Here is a 15,885-nt window from a genome sequence, read left to right as displayed (position 1 = left end):
CATACATTTATGTTACTGTTGAGGTACATATGTATCTCTGAACTTTAAAGCAGCCAAAGAGAGAGATTAACAATGTGATTTTGAGATATCCTTAAGATAAATCAGTTTCTCAGGTGAAGCACAACTGTTTCTAGTACTGAGACATTAGAACTAATTTTCTTTTCTGGGTCCTTACAAAAGGAGCCACCATTATTGCAGTGCCATTTACACTCTTCAGTAATTATGAAAGTGCTTTTCTCATACTCTTACCAGCAGTTCATTCTCTAGCATTAAACTTCTTGATCAATGCTACATTGTCTTTCTAAAGATACTTTAACCTCTTAGAACATGGATTTAACAAAGGCCTGAGCCCCAGGCTGCCTTTTCCTTTCCTTTTACATGCACTTTCTAGAAAAATCTCTTGTACCTTTTTTCCTCATGCCTGGTATTCCTTGCTTATGAGCCAAAGCTTTCTCTTCCCTTTTATATCTTGTTATGCCTTAATGCAAAATTGCTGGTATAGATTAGCAGTTCCAGAAGAGTGGTTTAAGGCAACTCACCAGACCTTATTATTTCCCTCAACTCTAGTTCTCCATTAGTTAGGAAGAATGAGTTTTACCAGTTGACAGTTTCAGTATTCCTTTCATTAAAAATGTATTACTTGGTGGTCCATTGGTTAAGATTCTGCATTTCCACTGCAGGAGGTGCAGATTCAATCCCTGATTGGGAAAATAAGATCCTCCATACCACACAGCAGGGCCTGGAGAAAAAAAATTTAAAAATTTAAAATTTTAAGTATCAAAATATTACTTGTTCATTTTTAAAACCTTAGAAAATACAGAGAAAGTACAAAGGAGAAAGTCACTTTAAGGTACTGTAATAGTAAATATTAATAAGGTAGTGGAGGCAGTATCCTTCCACACAAATACAACTCTGGTCCAGGACACAATATTTTATGGTCCAAGGATGAATTAAAAACGATGCTTGTTCAGTGGTAGGATGTGCCAAGCACCATTATAAACACTTTACAGAAAATACCGCTATTCAGTTCTCAGTTAATACAAGTGTCTGATAGATATTGTTTGTTGTGGTAATGGTGGTGTAGTCACTCAATCATGTCCAACTCTTTGCAACCCCATGGACTCTGGTCCACTAGGCTCCTTTGTCCATGGGGTTTCCCAGGCAAGAATACGAGAGTGTATTGCCATTTCCTTCTCCAGGGTATCTTCCCAACCCAGAGATTGAACCTGTGTCTCTTGCACTAGCAGGCGGTTTCTTAACCACTGAGCCACCTGAGAAGCCCCAATAGGTACTATTACTTTTCCTTTGTAAAAAGGAAATTTCATCTGAAGTATCAACAACCTCAGATATACAGATGATACCACTTTAATCGCAGAAAGTGAAGAGGAACTAAAGAGCCTCTTGAAGGTGAAAGAGGAGAGTGAAAAAAGCTGGCTTAAAACGGCTGATTCATGTCAATGTATGGCAAAAACCAAGTAATTAGCCTCCAATTAATTTAAAAAAAAAATTCAAAAAACAAAGATCATGGCAACTGGTCCCATTACTTCATGGCAAGTCGATTGGGAAAAAGTAGAAACAGTGTCAGATTTCATTTTCTTGGGCTCCAAAATCACTGTGGATGGTGACTGCAGCGATGAAATTAAAAGACTTGCTCCTTGGAAGAAAAGCTATGACAGACCAAGACAGCATATTGAAAAGCAAAAGCCAAAAAAAAAAAAAAAAGTCACTTTGCTGACAAAGGTCTGTATAGTCAAAACTATGGTTTTTCAAGTAATCAGGTTATGGATGTGAAAGTTGGACATAAAGAAGATCGAAGAATTGACACTTTCAAACTGTGGTGCTGGAGAAGACTTGAGTCCCTTGGACAGCAAGAAGATCATATGAGTTAATCCTAAGGAAAATCCATCCTGAATATTCATTGGAAAGACTGATGCTGAGGATCCAATACTTCGGCCACCTGATGTGAAGAGCTGATTCATTGGGAAAGACCCTAATTCTGGGAAAGATTGAGGGCAAGAGGAGAAGGGGACGGCAGAGGAAGAGATGGTTTGATGGCATCACTGACTCAATTGACGAGTTTGAGCAAACTCAGGGAGACCGTGAAGGACAGGAAAGCCTGGCTTGCTGCAGTTCATGGCATAGCAGAGAGTCAGACACAACTTAGCAACTGAACAACAAGGTCACAGAGCTACTGAGTGATAGAGCAGAGACACTCAAGACATTCAGGCTCACAGACTTGTGCACTTAACCATCAAGATACTGCTTCATACAATGTTGATCTCAGCTATTATTCTCACTTGCCTGAGGCCAAGGGCCCTGTGGAAGCTGGGAAGGAAGGGGAGTTTGGATCTCAGTAGAGCTAGATTACTAAAAGGTAAATTAAACCCTTGAAAGAATCAAGTCCTCATACCCTAGATATCCATAGTTATAAATTAACTTTTCTCCTATATACGTTGGGTTGGCCGAAAAGTCTATTTGGGTTTTTCTACGTTACAGAAAAACCTGAATAAACTCCTTGGCCAATCCAATATAATGTTTCTAGTTGACTACTGTCCTTAATTATATCCCATTCTTATTTCTCCAGAGTGCATATGTGACTGGAGAAACGAGAAAAAAGTCTTTCTATGGTTCATATGAGGAACCTCAGTTGAGAAAAGCTGGTTTAGACCATTCATAAAGAAGAGGAGTCTCCCCAAATACAAAAATTAAAAAATTTTAATTCCTTCCTCCCAACCACCCTGGGAAAAAGCGGCTTAGGAAGTTGGACTTATTTGCAATTATTTGTAATTTAATGTTATTTTTAACTGCATGGGAGAGGGTAGAAATAAAGTCTTTCATGTTTAGGGCCTCTAAAGATCTAAATGTGGCCCTAAATCATAATTCAAATAGGTTGGATGTAATCTGTGGTAATAGCCCTAGTTTTGTTCCAAATGTTACATCAGAAAGGGGTGATACTGACTTCTAAAACATGAAGGGCCAATTAGTTTTGGCACTTTATCTTAGGGAACAATGTTTAATACACATTAGGAATGAAAACATTTTTTATGGCTAGGTTATATTAATGAGTACAGACAATATTCTGAAATACCTATAGCTAAAAAACAGTTCCATTCAAAGAGATTAATCACAGTATTTTAAGAAATCTATAGACATTATGAAGTGCTATAAATAATGATTTTACACTGTGAAATTCTTTCTGAATTGAAGGTTATATTCTTTAGTTTCTCAGAACGTGAATTACTATGTACACATTTTGGAGAGCTTACTCTGCCAAATCTTTCACTGTTAATTTGTGTGTGGTTTATGAAGACCTCATTATCCCAGGTTCAAGAGAATACTAGAGATAAAATAGCTTCTGGTTACTGTATTCTCTGGATTCTAAGATAGACAATCACTTTTGTTTCCTGAGCATTATTGATATTTTTAAAAATCTCTGGGTAGAAATTATTTGCTGAGGCATCTGCTATTGACATTCTAGACCTATTGTACCCTTATCAAGTGTGTGTTTAATGCATAGCATCTAGGTCATTTTATATCATATTTTGATCTTCTAAAATATAGTTTGGGTAAAAACCTTTGAATATGAAAATAATTAAAACTTGAAAAAGTAATTTCACATTTTAAAATTCATTATCTTACTGAGGAAGGAATTTATAAAGACATTCTGATTTGCTGTGCTGACAAATGAGATCATTGGTGAATAAAAATGTGCAGCTGACATCTTGATGCTGCAATCTGCTGTCTAAATACTAATTAAAACTTTATTTTTTCTCTAGAATCTAAATTTGATGACCAACATTCCTTTTTATATTCCTTCTTTTACAGATATAAAATCTTTGTCTCTGAGGTATTCTTAAATTACAGTTTGGAATAAATCTTCTGATTCCCAAATAGTCTTTTTGCTCCTGGTCTATTCGTTTTGTCTCTTTCAGAGTTGAGGCTTTATTCAAAAGTTGGTGAAGCCAGAATTGACTGGAAACTGCCTGCAGGGGCAGGAATTATCAGCTGGTGGGTTTCAAGGTGGATCAATAGATGAACTGGCTTTTTCAATTGGGGCCTCCTTTTCTGATCAGTCTTCTGAAAAAGAAATGTTTAAATAAAGACAGTTGCCAGTGTTCTGGGAGCCAAACAAGGAGATTCCTAGTGTCCCACATAATCTGTCCAGTTACACCTTCCAAATTCAGTATGCCTTCTCATTTCTACTCTGTTGAGTCCAGATCCTCTGGTTCACCTTGTAAACTCCTGCTATTATGCTCAGTATGACAAGAGATCTAGGATCTAATTGGTCCTTGTTTCAGACTTTGACCAGTCCTCTGGCTCTCAGTTCCAGTCTGCTCTTCTGACTTTAGAGGTTCCTATAACCAGTCCATTCTGAAGGAGTTCAGCCCTGGGATTTCTTTGGAGGGAATGATGCTAAAGCTGAAACTCCAGTACTTTGGCCACCTCATGCAAAGAGTTGACTCATTGGAAAAGACTCTGATGCTGGGAGGGATTGGGGGCAGGAGGAGAAGGGGACGACAAAGGAGATGGCTGGATAGCATCACTGACTCGATGGACATGAGTCTGAGTGAACTCCGGGAGTTGGTGATGGACAGGGAGGCCTGGCGTGTTGCAATTCATGGGGTCGCAGAGTCGGACATGATTGATCGACTGAACTGAACTGAACTGACAGACTAATTGCTGAGACTAACTGGAGTTCTATGACAGGAATAGACACTGTCATCATCCTTTCCTGGCCCGCATTTCAGCTTACTCTGCTTTGCCTGATCACTATACATCTTCCAAACTTTTATTAAATTATTTAACTTCTTTTCCTGTTTGTATGTTTATATTTAAAATTTTCCTTTGACTCTGTTTTTTTTAGTGGCATTTCAAGACAGTATTCAATTCGACATCTTTAATCAAATTCTGAAGAGTGAAAGTGTTAGTCGCTCAGTCGTATCCAACTTTTTGCAACCCAAAGGATTATAGCCAGCCAAGCTGCCCTGTCCATGGAATTCTCCAGAGAAGATTACTGGAGTGGGTTACCATTTCCTTCTCCAGGGGATCTTCTCAACCCAGGGGTCGAACTTGGGTCTCCTGCATTGCAGGCAGATTCTTTAGTCAAATTCTAAAGATTTTTAAATTCAGAGACTTTTAAAACCTGGCCATACATTTCAAACTATAACCCAATTAGCTGCTGGCATCTCTACCCACTTAAGATGTATTCAAAATTGGCTTGGTCTTATCTTCCTCTTGGAAGAGTCTAATGTTCTACCCAAACTGTGTGTGGAGTACATGAGGAAATTGCATTTTATAATCATCTCTATCTTCAACTTCCTGCCACTCCTGACATCTAGATCTCCATTCTGAATGGTATGACCCTTTGTTTTTATCTATCCCAGTACCAATCTAGAAGGGAAACTCAGCTTCTTCCCTTTCCCACATATGCGTGTGAGTGTGCTCAGTCATGTCCGACTCTGTGATGTGTGGACTGTAGCCAACCAGGCTCTTCTGTCCATGAGATTTTCCCAAGCAAGAATACTGGAGTGGGATGCCGTTTCCTACTCCAGATCTTCCTGACCCAAGGATTGAATCCAAGTCTCACCAGTCATAATGGCTGCGATCCAAAAGTCTACAAGCAATAAATGCTGGAGAGGGTGTGGAGAAAAAGGAACCCTCTTACACTGTTGGTGGGAATGCAAACTAGTACAGCCACTATGGAGAACAGTGTGGAGATTCCTTAAAAATCTGAAAATAGAACTGCCTTATGATTCAGCAATCCCACTGCTGGGCATACACACTGAGGAAACCAGAAGGGAAAGAGACACGTGTACCCCAATGTTCATCGCAGCACTGTTTATAATAGCCAGGACATGGAAGCAACCTAGATGTCCATCAGCAGATGAATGGATAAGAAAGCTGTGGTACATATACACAATGGAGTACTACTCAGCCATTAAAAAGAACACATTTGAATCAGTTCTAATGAGGTGGATGAAACTGGAGCCTATTATACAGAGTGAAGTAAGCCAGAAAGAAAAACACCAATACAGTATACTAACGCATATGTATGGAATTTAGAAAGATGGTAACAATAACCCTGTGTACGAGACAGCAAAAGAGACACTGATGTATAGAACAGTCTTATGGACTCTGTGGGAGAGGGAGAGGGTGGGAAGATTTGGGAGAATGGCATTGAAACGTGTAATATCATGTATGAAACGAGTTGCCAATCCAGGTTCGATGCATGATACTGGATGCTTGGGGCTGGTGCACTGGGATGACCCAGAGGGATGGTGTGGGGAGGGAGGAGGGTTCAGGATGGGGAGCACATGTATACGTGTGGCGGATTCGTTTTGATGTTTGGCAAAACTAATACAGTGTTTGAGGTTTAAAAATAAAATTAAAAAATAAAAAAATGAATCCAAGTCTCTTGCATCTCCTGCATTTGCAGGCTGATTCTTTACCAACCACGCCACCTGAGAAGTCCCATTTCCCACACATATACCATAAAAACAATTAAAACCCACCACTCACACTAAGTCTGCAGAAGGCTAGTGAAGATTTGCAGAGAAGGCAATGGCACCCCACTCCAGTACTTTTGCCTAGAAAATCCCATGGACGGAGGAGCCTGGTAGGCTGCAGTCCATGGGGTCGCGAAGAGTTGGACACGACTGAGCGACTTCATTTTCACGTTTCACTTTCATGCATTGGAGAAGGAAATGGCAACCCACTCCAGTGTTCTTGCCTGGAGAATCCCAGGGACGGGGGAGCCTGGTGGGCTGCCCTCTATGGGGTTGCACAGAGTCGGACACGACTGAAGCGACTTAGCAGCAGCAGCAGCAGCAGTGAAGATTTGAGAGGGAGAAAGTTTTCATCATAGAAACATAACTTATTAGTTGAGGAGTATTATCAGATCTTCACATTTTTAAGAACTCTTCAAGCACTTCAATGTTAACGGTTGAGTATGTTCCTTCTCCCAACTCAACCCCCAAATTCTGTTTTTGATTCCAATGCAGAGAAAATTAATTTCTCTTTTGTTTTCTTAAATTCTGCTAACCAAAATGGAATACTAAGGTAGGTATCCAGGCTATGACTATTTCTCTTTCCCAATCAGATTTCCTAAACAGTTTCCAAAATGAAGTAACTCTGTCTCTTCCTTCCCTTGGCTCCATTCTTTACTACCTTTATCCAGAATGATCTTTCAATACAAATGTGACTAGTGCCCTAAGGGCCAAACTAGCCCTCATAAAAGCAGATTCAACTTCGGGGCTTGCCTCTTGACCCTTTATATACACACTATGTTGATTTGGGCCTTCCACCTGGAAAACTTTACCCCTCCTTTTGTCTGGCTTAAATCTATTCAGTCCGCAGGTTTCAGTTTAAATATTTCTTCCTCCAAAGAAATTTTTTTCTGAATCCTTCTCTCCTTTAATTAGATAATTCTGCCAGTGGTTTGATAAACACTGGGCTTTCCAAAATCGCAGCATTTCCCCCCATATATTCAGTATCTTCTATAAGGGCTACTGTGAGCACAGAGAGCAGGCTCCGCTAGCATAGTATAACGTTATTATCTGGTATGCAGGTTTTGTTTTGAATGAATGAATGAACGAATCCAAATGAAATTGTAGTTAGTGGGTAATACTGTTATTCCAGCAGGTTCACTCCTTTTCTTCTTCATTACCTTTTTCCTCATTAGTTCTCTCTGCGTCCATTCCTTCCATTTTCCTCCTCTCTTCGTCCTATCAGCAGTCTGATTCCGATCTCCACATTCAGTGCCCCAGCCCTAATTCTCTTCATACCAGAGAGCACTGCTCCCCTCCTCCCTACCCCAAATCCCTGAGATGCACGGGGTCCTACCTTCACGCCAAATGAGGTTAAGTTTAAAAATAAATGAACCCAAATTCATTCCATTATCTTTTCCCTCAAAAGAAAGTATCCAGAGAAACCAATGACACTTTGAAGACTGCGTTTGTACAGAGCTCACTCAATTTCCTCAAATCTAAGCAGTGCTTCCTACTCCCTTCCCCGGAAACGGAAAGAGCAAAAGCAAACCCCAGAACTCAGAGCTTGGGGATTCGTTTTCCTCAGTTTTCTTGTGGGCGAGGCCATCAGACCGGCGTTGACTGGTGAGCAGAACGGTCGCTCTCAGCCGACTCTACGTGCTATTGGCTACACGGGGCTCCGCCTCCTGAGCAGGGCGGGAGATTTGGTGTGCCGCAGGGAAGTTTCCCATCACCCCCCTCTGGCTCCCGGAGCTCTCCTGGTCGACCCTGCGACCCTGCGGTTCTGCTCCTGCACTGCCTACAAGAATTTGGCATTCTTGCTAGGGCTGAAGCGTTCTTCCCAGCGGCGACCATTCAGCCGGGTAACGTCCGGCTGGCACGAGGCGGCTGCAGCCGCTCCTGGTGGAGACCTGGCGGTGCGTGGTGGGGCGGCAGGACAGCCTGCCTCCCTCTCCTGCTTTGCTCAGGGCTTCTGAGGTGAGTCCAGGTGCACCCAGTCCCCAGCCTTCGCCTAAGCACCCTGGGCGAGGTGGCTGCGCCTCCCTCTCTGCGCTCCCCAGACTGCCTCCAGCCTCGCTAGCTTGAGAACCCTCGGCTGCGCGAGGCCCAGAGCGAAATCAGTATATACTTGTTGGGGTGAAAGGCTCCCTCTTTAAAGACCGTTCCTCTTCCAGCAGTGATGGGTCTAGTGTTCAGAGGATGTCTGTTACCAGAATATCTGTTTCCCGGCATGAGGAGCCTTCTGCTTGCAGAGAGAACTGTAAAATTCCGTTAAGAAAGTAGTAAGGTGTCTTGGGACAGGAGCAGGTATACTGAGGGCTGAAGAGGAAGGAATCTTGTTCCAAAAGTACCACTGGAGTGGGAACGCTTTGATGTCATCCCACCCTGGAAGCACCAAATGAATCCTAACTGAACACAGTCACCCTGGGCCAGGGGTTGTAAAGCAGTTGCAAAACCAGGCTCCTTTGGTAGAGCTTTTTAAGTTAAAAGGTTGCTGATGCATTACTTTTCGCTTTACATCTGAAATCCACTACACCTTCCTCTAGCTGAATTGCAATCTGAAGAAAAATAGCATGGGCCCACACCTTTGTGTGATGGCCCTGCACATTACATGGACATCATTCAGCTCTTATTGAGCACTGTTTCTCTTTAATGTGCTGACGAAAATCAGTCAGTAAGAACTGCTCTGTTAGAGGTCAAAGTACAGTTATGTGGGATGTTTTGTTTTTTTTTAGTTATATGTTTTTGAGACTGTGGGCTGTACCTTCAATTAAATGACATATTATTGACAATTTACACTATCCAAATCTACATGTACAAAGCATATAAGTGGGTCATGGGTCATTGTGGCCCCTTACAAGACTAAGAAGGAAGGTTATCTTCTAAAGAAGTCTGGTTAATGCAGATACACAACACATTAAAGTGGAGGGAGGAGGCCCAAGTAGGTAAAGAAAAATTTTATATTTGAATTATGTTTAAATCGTCCTGCCATAAAATATGAACTTTCATCAGATGTTATTTGGGATATGGAGTTGTACAAGAGATCTGCACAGTTAAGTTGAAACTTAAAGTAAAAATACCTGTAATAAGGAACTTGGCTAGCATTTTCAGAGGCCAAGCACATAATCCCATTTAATCAACTTTGTCCTAAGTTACACAGTTGTGTGGATTTAAGGTTTATTTGATATTAAAATTGGTGTATAACACTAAATTAAACCACTTTTTTAAAGGATTATGTTTTAAAAAAAATTTAGCAAACTCTTTATCTACTCTCAATGGAGAGTGTAAGCTGTTAATGCTCTTTTGGTGTTAACTCCTTTGAAAAAAATCCACTTAAAGTAAACATCAAGACAGGGTCTTGAGAAAATGGTCACCAGATAATTTCATGTTATTCGGTTGTACTGGGGTTTTTTGTTTTTGTATTCAGAAATTGTGGAGAAGAAGGAAGGAAAGGTTTATTTCAAGGTTTCTGTAGAAATTTCAATTTTGTGATTCTGTCCTGTATAATAAGATGCCTTAAAATCTAGAAAAGGGAATTATGTATAAATGCATTTGGTTACAGACAAGACTGAGTTAGGCTGCCTCTGCCCAGACAATTCTTACATAAAATACCATAGGGAAACTGCTTGGGATCAGTTCAGTTCAATTCAGTCGCTCAGTCACGTCCGACTCTTTGCGACCCCATGCATCGCAGCACACCAGGCCTCCCTGTCCATCACCATCTCCCGGAGTTCACTCAGACTCATGTCCATCGAGTCGGTGATGCCATCCAGCCATCTCATCCTCTGTCATCCCCTTCTCCTCCTGCCCCCAATCCCTCCCAGCATCAGAGTCTTTTCCAATGAGTCAACTCTTCGCATGAGGTGGCCAAAGTACTAGAGTTTCAGCTTTAGCATCATTCCTTCCAAAGAAATCCCAGGGCTGATCTCCTTCAGAATGGACTGGTTGGATCTCCTTGCAGTCCAAGTGGCTCTCAAGAGTCTTCTCCAACAGCACAGTTCAAAAGCATCAATTCTTCAGCGCTCAGCTTTCTTCACAGTCCAACTCTCACATCCATACATGACCACTGGAAAAACCATAGCCTTTACTAGACTGTTCAGTTATCTACAATATTTGTTTTTAAATTTTTGTTGAAAATCTCCCCCCCCCCCCCGAAGGAACTACTAAACTTTTGCTAATAAGATTTATGTAACTGACCTTTAATCCTTTTGATTGCGAGGAAGCTCAGAGCTAAAAATTCTTTGTATGGTTTTAATTTCTCGCTTTCTTTTTCTTTTATTTTCCCTGATCCAGATTCCCTATTAGTATTTATAGTTTATCATTTGTTTTATTGCATTGTTTATTGTCATTGCTTCAAATCCTCTTTACAACATAGCCAACTCATTGGAAAAAACTCTGGTGCTGGGAAAGACTGAGAGCAAGAGGAGGAGCGGCAACAGAGGAATAGGTAGGTGGTTGAGTGGCATCACTGACTCAATGGATATGAATTTGAGCAAACTCAAGGAGATAGTGAAGGACAGGGAAGCCTGGCTTGCTGCAGTTCATGGGGTCTTAAAGAGTTGGACATGACTTAGCGACTAAATAACAGAATGCTATTCTTAAAAGCATGCTTGATAGAACTACTGATGTTTAACCTGCTAAATCACGTCAGGCGTGTTCCACTCTGTGCGACCCATAGATGGCAGCCCACCAGGCTCCCCCGTCCCTGGGATTCTCCAGGCAAGAACACTGGAGTGGGTTGCCATTTCCTTCTCCAATGCATGAAAGTGAAAACTGAAAGTGGAAGTCGCTCAATCGTGTCCGACTCCTAGCGACCCCATGGACTGCAGCCCACCAGGCTCGTCCGTCCATGGGAGTTTCCAGGCAAGAGTACTGGAGTGGGTCGCCAGTGCCTTCTCTGATGTTTAACCTAGTGAATTGGAAACCTAGAGGAACTGTAGCAGTCCTTGGATATTTGAACCACTGTGTGGAAAAATGACTACACATGTTGTGAATAGTTTCCAGAGGTCAAGACAAGCATTTAGGATAACAGGTTTGTATTTAATGGCAGGAGAAGTGTGTCATTTAATAAAATGATCTGGGTCTTTGGAATTAGTCAAACTTGGGTTTCGGCCCTAATACACTTTCTAATTGTGTGAATTTTAGTGAGTAATTTAATATTTAACCTCAGTTAACTCATCTGTAAATTGGGGGAGTTATATATATTTTAACTACCTCAGGGAGTCTGAAGATTTACTGATCTCGTGTGCATAAAAGTGCCTTATACAATGCCTGACAAACAGCCCCTCAGAAAGCTATTTTGTACAGATAAAATATTTCTTAATTTTATATAAATGTCACATAGATGCATTAAACTTTTTCTCTAATACATCCAATTCCCCATACTAAGAAGCAGTATCATGACTAGAAAGTTGGCAAAGAACAAAAGAATATGTTCTACTGGCAATGGCCGTATAAATTATAGGTGAAATATTATTGTTGCCAAACTCTGTATTGATGTTGTTCAGTTGCCCAGTCGTATCCAACTCTTTGTAACCCCCATGGACTGCAGCTCACCAGGCCTCCCTGTCCCTCACCATCTGAAGTTTGCCCAAGTTTATGTCCATTGCATCAGTGAGGCCATCCAGCCATCTCATCCTCTGATGCCCTTTTCTCCTTCTGCCCTCAATCTTTCCCAGCATCAGGGACTTTTCCAATGAGTCAGCTGTTCACATCAGGTGACCAAAATACTGGAGCTTCAGCATCAGTCCTTCCATTGAGTATTTAAGATTGACTGGTTTGATCTCCTTGCCATCTGAGGAACTCTCAGAAGTCTTCTCCAGCACCACAGTTCAAAGGCATCAATTCTTTGGCACTCTGCCTTCTTTACAGTCCAGCTCTCACAGCCATAGGTGACTACTGGGAAGACCATAGCCTTGACTCTGCAGACCTTTGTCAGCAGTGTAATGTCTCTGCTTTTCAACATAATGTCTAGGTTTGTCATAGCTTTCCTGCCAAGAAGCAATTGTCTTCTGATTTCATGGCTGCAGTCACCATCTGCAGTAATTTTAGTATCCAGGAAGAGGAAATCTGTCACTACTTCCATCTTTTCGCCTTCTGTTTGCCATGAAGTAATGGGATTGGATGCTATGTCTTAGTTTTTTTCAATATTTAGTTTTAAGGCAGCTCTTTCATTCTCCTTTACTCTCATCAAGAGGATCTTTAGTTCCTCTCTGCTTGCTGCCATTAGAGTGGTATCATCCACATATCTGAAGTTGTTGATGTTTCTCCTGCCTATCTTAATTCCAGCTTGTAACTCATCCAGCCCAACATGTGCTCAGGATATAGGTTAAATAAACAGGGTGACAGCAGACAGCCCTGTCACATTCCTTTCTCAATCCTGACCCAATCAGTTGTTCCATACTGTTCTAACTGTTGCTTCTTGACCCGCTACAGGTTTCTCAGGAGACAAGTAAGACGGTCTGGGATTCCTGTCTCTTTAAGAGCTTTCCACAGTTTGTTGTGATCCACATAGTCAAATGCTTTAGCATAGTCAATAAAACAGAGGTAGATGTTTTTCTGGAATTCTCTTGCTTTCTCTATGATCCGTTGGCAGTTTGATCTCTGGTTCCTCTGCCTTTTTTAAACCCAGCTTGGACATCTGGAAGTTCTTGGTTCATGTAATGCTGAAGCCTAGCATGCAAGATTTTAAGCATGACCTTACTAGCATGGGGGCTTCCCAGGTGGTACTAGTGGTAAAGTATCCACTTGCTAATGCAGCAGATGCAAGAGACCAGGGTTTGATCCCTCAGTCAAGAAGATCCCCTAGAGAAGGAAATGGCAACCCACTCTAGTATTCTTGCCTGGAAAAATCCCATGGACAGAGGAGCCTGGTGGGCTACAGTCCATGAAGTTGCAGAGTCGTACACGACTGAGCACTTGTTGTTTTTTTTTTTACTAGCTTGGGAGATGAGTGCAATTGTCCGATGATTTGAACATTCTTTAGTACTACCCTTCTTGGGAACTGGGATGAGGATTGACCTTTTCCAGACCTGTGGCCACTGCTGGGTCTTACAGATTTCCTGACATACTGAGTACAACACTTTGATAGCATCATTCTTTAGGGTTTTGAATAGCTCTACTGGAATTCCATCGCATCCATTAGCTTTATTGACAGCAGTAATTCTTAAGGCCGACTTGACTTCACATTCCAGAATGTCTGGCTCTGGGTGGCTGATCACATCATCGTAGTTATCTAGGTCATTAAGATGTTTTTTGTACAGTTCTTCTATGTATTCTTTCCGTCTCTTCTTGATCTCTTCCATGTTTACTAGGTCTCTACCATTACTATGGTCATATAAATTATAGGTAAAATATTATTGTTGCCAAAATATTAGCTCTCTGTACACCAATGTCAAATAGAAATACGGAGACAGAATTTTGAATGAAAGAGTATAGCTTTATTTCTTTGCCAGGCAAAGAGGAAACATCTCAACAACTGTACCCCCTTCTCTGGGGAATAAGGAGAGGTCTTAAGGGCTCATGGTCAGGGGTATGTGATAAGGATTAAGGCAGTCTTGCATTCTTCTTTCTTCTGCAAAGTTTCAAATGGCCTCAACACTGGATCTGGTCCTCCAAGGTTATCAGCTTATGACCTTTCTGAATTGAAGAATGCTACAAGGGAGTGTTACAAGGGTGTTGGCAGGGGGAGCGGGGGAGGCCAGGTGCAAGATACAATTCACATGGAGAGTAACTAAGGAATTACTTTGTGAAGGACAAGGCTTGTTATGGGCACTATAGATTAGAAACAGCTGAAGTAAAACCAGGATTGCTTAACTCCCATGGACCTATTCTTGGGGGTTTTTATAGCCGTTTACTTCGTTTCCCTTGTTTGTCAGCATTAAAAAAATCACATTTTCCATTTCTGTTGTAACAAATTCCCCACTGCTGGTTTATTTGCTCCATTTCGATGGAGAAAGAGAATCAGGTCTCGTTCTTGTTTGGCTTAGGACAAAACTTCAGTTTTACTCCATTTGACAAATATCAGCTGTCCAGCCTGGGGGCCCATCTGTCTCCAACCTTATTATCTTTGTACACAAAGTATGATCCTAATAGAATTGTTATGAGGATGAAATGGGAATACATATAGAACATTCAAAATTTTGTCTAGCACATAGTAATTTCTCAAAATTTTGGCCTCTCTCCACCACCTACTCCTGCAATTTAGATCTCCTCAGTCTCCGAGGCTTCCTGGCCAAAATGGTAATGGTCATTTTGCCCTTTACTATGCCGTCATAGTAACTTTGGCTTTGTAAGATCTGCCTGTATTCATCTTGTTTGTAAAAACTCATGAACTTCTTTGGTTGCTCTCATTTTCCTGTTTGCTGGCCTGACTGAGGTCTTTTTCCCAAAACAGGTGACTCTACTTGAATTTTCCAGCTGAAGAATATGTAGTACCTTTAAAGGTAAATGAAAACGGAGACAAAATCATTTAAGTGTGCTAGTTACAAAAGAAAACTTGGCAATATTTAGTAAGTTGCTGCTGCTGCTAAGTCACTTGAGTCATGTCCAACTCTGTGCAACCCCATAGACGGCAGTTATCTGCATGCAAAGAACTGACTCATGGGGGACACAGCAGTGTGATCCTCTTGTCAGGGAAAAGCATATAAATAGGATTTATCAGAGACAAGAGGGAAAAAAGTCTTTTTTTGAGTAAACTGCTGATTAACTGCAGCTAGGTGGAGTTATTAATTTGTTTCAGGCAATAAGTAGCATTTTAAGTTCTGAAACTAGATTTTGTCAACGAAGCAAGAGTTGATCAAACTTTTGCCTGCCAAACTCTGAAATTTATTTAGTGAAGAACTGACTATAAAGTATTGGAAGGATTCATGTTTACTATTTAGTTACCAAGATACCTAGAAAGCCATATTCATAATTATAAAGTTGTTTGGGGAACATGCAATTTAATAGTAAAGGGAGGTCCTTGAGGATTATTTGATCCAGGTTTGGACACAGTGATGTACACAGGCTTCCCCTAAAATCCACCAAACTATCATTCCTTATTTGGCTGCTCTTTTTCTAAGCTCATGTATTAATCTCCCCCTTCTAATTAATGTTATCCTATAAATTGGTTTGAGTTTTTTTACCCACAGAATTGTTTTCCTGTCATCATATTTCAGTTGCCTTGATTGGGCTTGGCTTTTTCCTAATCTCAGGCACTTTGTCATCTCTTCCATTTTTCAGATAAAGAATTGAGTTACTTATTATGAAAAACATAATGTTGATACAATAATGAATAATGTGTCCTTCATACTTAGACTTTTAAAAATATTATGCAAATATATAGATTCATTATGTGAATGTTTGACTGTTGATATGAATTTTTCATCACTTTTGAGTACTTTATTGCTTCTGTTTA

General features: G+C 40.9%; 1 protein-coding gene and 1 long non-coding RNA gene across 6 annotated transcripts in view; one reads left to right on the top strand and one right to left on the bottom strand.

Moving 5' to 3' along the window:
* Positions 1–455: 455 nt before the first annotated feature.
* On the bottom strand, positions 456–6,659 carry LOC123331943. The gene is made up of 2 exons (XR_006548754.2): positions 6,520–6,659; positions 456–739 (listed from the first exon to the last, which is right to left on the bottom strand). It is a non-coding gene; the product is annotated as an uncharacterized LOC123331943 (long non-coding RNA).
* A 1,498-nt stretch (positions 6,660–8,157) lies between these two features.
* The window catches only part of ORC2 (origin recognition complex subunit 2), a 39,870-nt gene continuing 32,142 nt past the window's right edge, over positions 8,158–15,885 (top strand). Inside the window, exons 1-3 of one of the 5 annotated variants that reach the window (XM_006080510.4) lie at positions 8,160–8,465; positions 10,864–10,935; positions 14,884–14,932. The gene's annotated coding sequence lies outside the window, so the exon portion shown is untranslated. Of the gene's footprint in view, positions 8,466–10,863; positions 10,936–11,419; positions 11,521–14,348; positions 14,455–14,883; positions 14,933–15,885 lie in introns of those variants that run through there. The other 4 variants (XR_006548737.2, XM_006080509.4, XM_025277973.3 and 1 more) reach the window with 4 other exon arrangements.

The sequence above is a fragment of the Bubalus bubalis genome, chromosome 2 (assembly GCF_019923935.1).
Source record: "Bubalus bubalis isolate 160015118507 breed Murrah chromosome 2, NDDB_SH_1, whole genome shotgun sequence".
NCBI classification, from domain to species: domain Eukaryota; kingdom Metazoa; phylum Chordata; class Mammalia; order Artiodactyla; family Bovidae; genus Bubalus; species Bubalus bubalis.
Note: the sequence above shows the minus strand (reverse complement) of the source record. Positions and strands in the feature narration are given on the sequence as shown.